Genomic DNA, 7178 nt, shown 5'->3' on the forward strand with positions numbered 1-7178 from the left:
TTGAGCCCGCCCTGGTGCGCAGCCCAGGTAAGGTGCCCACCCTGGCAAAGGTGCGCACCCGGGCAATTAACCCTACTTCCGACTTCGTGCGCGCCAGGGTGGCAACCGGGCCTCGGAAGAGCCAATGCGAGAAACCCCACCAAACGCTCCGACAAAAAAAGAGGCGGCGCTCCAATAACCCCGCTTCGGAGCGCAGCCGGGGCAAACCCAGCCAAGGTGCCCACCCCGACGAAGGTGCACGCGAGGTGCGCACCCGGGGCAAACCGGGCTCCGACAACGTGCACGCAGCACCTTGGAGCACACTTCGAAGCACTCCCGGGTGCCCACCGGCGTTGCGCACCGTGGTGGGCAGCGAGGTGCGCACCTTTGATGCGCTGCCTTCACTAATTTCCAGAAAAAGGCAAAAAAAAATGAGATTTTAAAATTTCCGTTTTGAAAGATAGTGAAAAAAAAGGAACGCGGGTGCCATCTTGAGCCCGCCCTGGTGCGCAGCCCAGGCAAGGCATGCGCACCAAGGTGCCCACCCGAGGTGCACACCCGGGGCAAACCGGGCTCCGACTTCGTGCAGGCCGCACCTTGGAGCACACTTCGGAGCGCTCCTTGGTGCGCACCATGGTGCCCACCAGGGCGCGCAACCCAGCCAAGGTCTGCACACCAAGGTGCCCACCCCGGCGAAGGTGCACGCGAGGTGCGCACCCGGGGCAAACCGGGCTCCGACTTCGTGCACGCCATGGTGCCCACCGCGGCGAAGGTGCACGCGAGGTGCGCACCCGGGGCAAACCGGGCTCCGACTTCGTGCACGCCGCACCTTGGAGCACACTTCGGAGCGCTCCTTGGTGCGCACCATGGTGCCCACCAGGGCGCGCAACCCAGCCAAGGTGTGCGCACCAAGGTGCACGCGAGGTGCGCACCCGGGGCAAACCGGGGTCCGACTTCGTGCACGCCGCACCTTGGAGCACACATCGGAGCGCTCCCAGGTTCGCACCAGCGTTGCGCACCTTTGATGCGCTGCCTTCACTAATTTCAAGAAAAGGCAAAAAAAAACGAGATTTTAAAATTTCCGTTCTGAAAGATAGTGAAAAAAACGGAACGCGGGTGCCATCTTGAGCCCTTCCTGGTGCGCAGCCCAGGCAAGTTGTGCGCACCAAGGTGCCCACCCTGGCGGAGGTGCGCGCCCGGGGCAATCCGGGCTCCGACTTCGTGCACTGCATGGTGCCCACCAAGGCGCGCAACCCAGCCAAGGTGCCCACCGCAGCGAAGGTGCACGCGAGGTGCGCACCCGAGGTGCACACCCGGGGCAAACCGGGCTCCGACTTCGTGCACGCCGCACCTTGGAGCACACTTCAGAGCGCTCCTTGGTGCGCACCAGGGCGCGCAACCCAGCCGAGGTGCCCACCCCGGCGAAGGTGCACGCGAGGTGCGCACCCGGGGCAAACCGGGCTCCGACTTCGTGCACGCCATGGTGCCCACCGCGGCGAAGGTGCGCACCCGGGGCAAACCGGGCTCCGACTTCGTGCACGCCGCACCTTGGAGCACACTTCGGAGCGCTCCTTGGTGCGCACCATGGTGCCCACCAGGCCGCGCAACCCAGCCAAGGTGTGCGCACCAAGGTGCACGCGAGGTGCGCACCCGGGGCAAACCGGGGTCCGACTTCGTGCACGCCGCACCTTGGAGCACACATCGGGGCGCTCCCGGGTTCGCACCGGCGTTGCGCACCGTGGTGGGCACCTCGGAGCACACCAAGGTGGGCAGCGAGGTGCGCACCTTTGATGCGATGCCTTCACTAATTTCCATAAAAGGCAAAAAAAAAACGAGATTTTAAAATTTCCGTTTTGAAAGATAGTGAGAAAAAGGGAATGCTGGTGCCATCTTGAGCCCGCCCTGGTGCGCAGCCCAGCCAAGGTTTGCGCACCAAGGTGCCCACCCTGGCGAAGGTGCGCGCCCGGGCAATTAACCCAACTTCCAACTTCGCGCGCGCCAGGGTGGGAGCGCACCCAACAACCGGGCCTGGGAAGAGCCAATGCGAGAAACCCCACCAAACTCTCTGACAAAAAAAGAGGGGGCGCTCCAGTAACCCCGCTTCGGAGCGCACCCTGGGCAAACCCAGCCAAGGTGCCCACCCCGGCCAAGGTGCAGGCGAGGTGCGCACCCGGGGCAAACCGGGCTCCGACAACGTGCACGCCGCACCTTGGAGCACACTTCGTAGCGCTCCCGGGTGCGCACCTCAGAGCACACCAAGGTGGGCAGCGAGGTGCGCACCTTTGATGCGCTGCCTTCACTAATTTCCAGAAAAGGCAAAAAAAAAAGGAGATTTTAAAATTTCCGTTTTGAAAGATAGTGAAAAAAACGGAACGCGCGTGCCATCTTGAGCCCGCCCTGGTGCGCAGCCCAGGTAAGGTGCCACCCTGGCAAAGGTGCGCACCCGGGCAATTAACCCTACTTCCGACTTCGTGCGCGCCAGGGTGGCAACCGGGCCTCGGAAGAGCCAATGCGAGAAACCCCACCAAACGCTCCGACAAAAAAAGAGGCGGCGCTCCAATAACCCCGCTTCGGAGCGCAGCCGGGGCAAACCAAGCCAAGGTGCCCACCCCGACGAAGGTGCACGCGAGGTGCGCACCCGGGGCAAACCGGGCTCCGACAACGTGCACGCAGCACCTTGGAGCACACTTCGAAGCACTCCCGGGTGCCCACCGGCGTTGCGCACCGTGGTGGGCAGCGAGGTGCGCACCTTTGATGCGCTGCCTTCACTAATTTCCAGAAAAAGGCAAAAAAAAATGAGATTTTAAAATTTCCGTTTTGAAAGATAGTGAAAAAAAAGGAACGCGGGTGCCATCTTGAGCCCGCCCTGGTGCGCAGCCCAGGCAAGGCATGCGCACCAAGGTGCCCACCCGAGGTGCACACCCGGGGCAAACCGGGCTCCGACTTCGTGCAGGCCGCACCTTGGAGCACACTTCGGAGCGCTCCTTGGTGCGCACCATGGTGCCCACCAGGGCGCACCCGAGGCAAACCGGGCTCCGACTTCGTGCACGCCGCACCTTGGAGCACACATCGGAGCGCTCCCAGGTTCGCACCAGCGTTGCGCACCTTTGATGCGCTGCCTTCACTAATTTCCAGAAAAGGCAAAAAAAAACGATATTTTAAAATTTCCGTTCTGAAAGATAGTGAAAAAAACGGAACGCGGGTGCCATCTTGAGCCCTTCCTGATGCGCAGCCCAGGCAAGTTGTGCGCACCAAGGTGCCCACCCTGGCGGAGGTGCGCGCCCGGGGCAAACCGGGCTCCGACTTCGTGCACTGCATGGTGCCCACCAAGGCGCGCAACCCAGCCAAGGTGCCCACCGCAGCGAAGGTGCACGCGAGGTGCGCACCCGAGGTGCACACCCGGGGCAAACCGGGCTCCGACTTCGTGCACGCCGCACCTTGGAGCACACTTCAGAGCGCTCCTTGGTACGCACCAGGGCGCGCAACCCAGCCAAGGTGCTCACCCCGGCGAAGGTGCACGCGAGGTGCGCACCCGGGGCAAACCGGGCTCGGACTTCGTGCACGCCGCACCTTGGAGCACACATCGGAGCGCTCCCGGGTTCGCACCAGCATTGCGCACCTTTGATGCGCTGCCTTCACTAATTTCCAGAAAAGGCAAAAAAAAGAAAAAAATGAGATTTTAAAATTTCCGTTTTGAAAGATAGTGAAAAAAACGGAACGCGGGTGCCATCTTGAGCCCGCCCTGGTGTGCAGCCCAGGCAAGTTGTGCGCACCAAGGCACCCACCCTGGCCAAGGTGGGTCACGGGGTGGGTCCTAGGGTGGGTAACGGGGTGGGTACTAAGGTGCGTGCCAAGGTGGGTCATAGGGTGGGTGCCAAGGTGGGCACCAGGGTGGGTGTGCACCAACCCTAGCCAGGGTAGGTCACGGGGTGGTTGTCGGGGTGGGCGTCAAGGAGCCAAGGTGGGTGGCAAGTAGCCAAGTTGCGTGCCAAGGTGGGTGTCGGGGTGGGTGCCAAGGATCCAAGGTGGGTGCCAAGGAACCAAGGTGGGTGTCTGGGTGGGTGCCGAGGTGGGAGCCAGGGTGGGTCCCAAGGTGAGTGCAAAGGTGGGTGCCAGGGTCAAGGTGAGTGCCAATGTGGGTTCCAAGGTGCCAGGGTCAGGGTGAGTGCCAATGTGGGTTCAAAGGTGCTAAGTTGGGTGCGAGGTTGGGTGCGAGGGTGGGTGGGTGCCAAGGTGTGCTAGGTGGAAGCCCGGGTGGGTCGGCATCCCATGGGTGTCGAGTTGGGTGCCTGATGGGTGCTTCTTGTCAAGTTTTAGTCGTCGGGACTCATTTCGAGCCTTAGAGGTCGTTTCTTGTCCGGTTGCCCTGTCTTCGACCTGGGAACCCAATTTTGGTCCTCGGGTCCCATTTTTTTTTTGTCTCGCATCCCACTTTTGGCCTGTGGCCTTTTCGGGGTCGATTCTCGTTTTGGGCATCAGAGCATGTTTCTTCTCCTAAAACCCAATATTTGTTTATTAAGTCTCGGAACACATTTTTGTTCTCGTGGACCCATCATGGGTCTTGGAACGCATTTGTGGTCCTTGGGTCCCATTTTGCATCCCGAAACTTGTGTTTTGGTGCTTGATCCCTATTTTGGGTGCCCACCTTGCACCAAGTGCGCACCCGGGGCAAACCGAGCGCCTTGGTGCACCGGGGCAAGATCGAGCGTGCACCCGAGGCGCCCCGAACATGCACCAAGGTGCACTCGGCCCACATGTGAGCGCAGGTCGTTGCGCCCGAGGTGGTGTGTGGGCACCGCGTTGCAGACGGGACACTGCACGCACACGACGCCCCCTCCAGGTGCACGCACGTAGGCCGGGCCGGGTGCACACCCGACGCCCTAGCAAGGTGCGCGCACCCGGGCAGGGCTCACACTTGGCGAACGGGGCGCACTTCGCGAGGGAGGGTGTGCACCTCGACGGGGGTGGGTGGCCGGGGTGGATTCGCACGTGGGTCGCGGTTTGCTAAGTACACACTGCGACAAGCTCATAACGGGTGCGATCATACCAGCATTAGTGCACCGGATCCCATCAGAACTCCGCAGTTAAGCGCGCTTGGGCCGGAGTAGTACTGGGATGGGTGACCTCCCGGGAAGTCCCGGTGTTGCACCCTTTTTTAGTTTTTCGCCGGGCGTCGCAATGCTATTTGAATAAACCTTTTGCCCGTTTGCGTTCTCGTCGGGGCCGGGCCGGGCCGGGGTGCGCTGCCCGCACTACCGCGCGCGCGGGGGCGACACCGAGCGCGCACCCGAGGCGCCCCGAGCACACAGGCCACGGTGCAACCCGGGCGTTGTGCGCGCACCCCGGTGCGCCCGAGGTGCTGCGCGCGCACCCAGGTGAAATCGGTGTGCACCTCGGCCAGTGCGCGCTCGGTCGAGTCGCGCACGTTGGCCAAGGTGCACGGTGATGTTTCTTACTCTAAGGTTCCGCACCAGACGCCCGGGACAGGTGAGCGAAGCTGGGCGGGGCCGGGTGCGCGGCCGGGGCAGGTGCACGCAGCTGGAGAGAGCTTTGGAGCACACTTCGGAGCGCACCAATGATGCGCTCCATTCAAAAGTTTCCTGAAAAGGCAAAAAAAGTTGAGATTATAGAATTTCCCACTTGAGAGATTGTAAAAAAAAAAAATTTAAAATGAAGGAAACGCGGGTGCCAAGGTGTGCGCAGCCCAGCCAAGGTGTGCGCACCAAGGCGCCCACCCTGGCGAAGGTGCACGCAAGGTGCGCACCCGAGGCAAACCGGACAATTAACCCAACTTTCGACTTCGCGCGCACCTTGGAGCGCACTTCGGAGCGCTCCTTGGTGCGCACCAATCTTGGGCACCTCGGAGTGCACCATGGCGCCCACCAAGGTGCGCACCCGGGGCAAACCGAGCTCCGACTTCGTGCGCACCTTGGAGCGCACGAAAGGTGCGCACCATGGCGCCCACCAAGGTGCGCAGCCCAGCCAAGGCGTGCGCATCAAGGTGCGCACCCTGGCGAAGGTGCGCACCCGGGGCAAACCGAGCTCCGACTTCGTGCGCACCTTGGAGCGCACAAAAGGTGCGCAACCCAGCCAAGGTGTGCGCACCCCGGTCAAACCGAGCTCCGAATCGTGCGCACCAGAGGTGCACGCCATCGTGCGCACCTTGGAGCACACTTCGGAGCCCTCCTTGGTGCGCGCCGATGTTGCGCACCTCGGAGCGCACCCGGGGAAAACAATGCAATTAACCCGACTTTCGACTTCGTGGGCACCTCGGAGCGCTCTCGGGTTCGCACCTCGGAGCACACCGAGGTGCGCACCTTTGATGCGCTGCCTTCACCAATTTCCAGAAAAGGCAAGAAAACATTGAGAAGGTGTGCGCACCGAGGTGCCCACCCTGGCGAAGGTGCACGCGAGGTGCGCACCCGGGGCAAACCGGGCTCCGACTTCGTGCACGCCGCACCTTGGAGCACACTTCGGAGCGCTCCTTGGTGCGCACCAGGGCGCGCAACCCAGCCGAGGTGCCCACCCCGGCGAAGGTGCACGCGAGGTGCGCACCCGGGGCAAACCGGGCTCCGACTTCGTGCACGCCATGGTGCCCACCGCGGCGAAGGTGCACGCGAGGTGCGCACCCGGGGCAAACCGGGCTCCGACTTCGTGCACGCCGCACCTTGGAGCACACTTCGGAGCGCTCCTTGGTGCGCACCATGGTGCCCACCAGGGCGCGCAACCCCGCCGAAGGTGCACGCGAGGTGCGCACCCGGGGCAAACCGGGCTCCGACTTCGTGCACGCCGCACCTTGGAGCACACTTCGGAGCGCTCCTTGGTGCGCACCATGGTGCCCACCAGGGCGCGCAACCCCGCCGAAGGTGCACGCGAGGTGCGCACCCGGGGCAAACCGGGCTCCGACTTCGTGCACGCCATGGTGCGCACCGCGGCGAAGGTGCGCACCCGGGGCAAACCGGGCTCCGACTTCGTGCACGCCGCACCTTGGAGCACACTTCGGAGCGCTCCTTGGTGCGCACCAGGGCGCGCAACCCAGCCGAGGTGCCCACCCCGGCGAAGGTGCACGCGAGGTGCGTACCCGGGGCAAACCGGGCTCCGACTTCGTGCACGCCGCACCTTGGAGCACACTTCGGAGCGCTCCTTGGTGCGCACCATGGTGCCCACCAGGCCGCGCAACCCAGCCAAGGTGTGCGCAC

At 63.2% G+C, this 7178-nt stretch overlaps 1 non-coding gene across 1 annotated transcript; it reads left to right on the forward strand.

The window, feature by feature from the left end:
• The first annotated feature begins 5012 nt into the window (after positions 1–5012).
• On the forward strand, positions 5013–5131 carry LOC131861775 (5S ribosomal RNA). Its single transcript, XR_009360806.1, has one exon. It is a non-coding gene; the product is annotated as a 5S ribosomal RNA (ribosomal RNA).
• The last annotated feature ends 2047 nt before the right edge of the window (positions 5132–7178 follow it).

The sequence above is a fragment of the Cryptomeria japonica genome, unplaced genomic scaffold (genome assembly GCF_030272615.1).
Source record: "Cryptomeria japonica unplaced genomic scaffold, Sugi_1.0 HiC_scaffold_33, whole genome shotgun sequence".
NCBI lineage: Eukaryota > Viridiplantae > Streptophyta > Pinopsida > Cupressales > Cupressaceae > Cryptomeria > Cryptomeria japonica.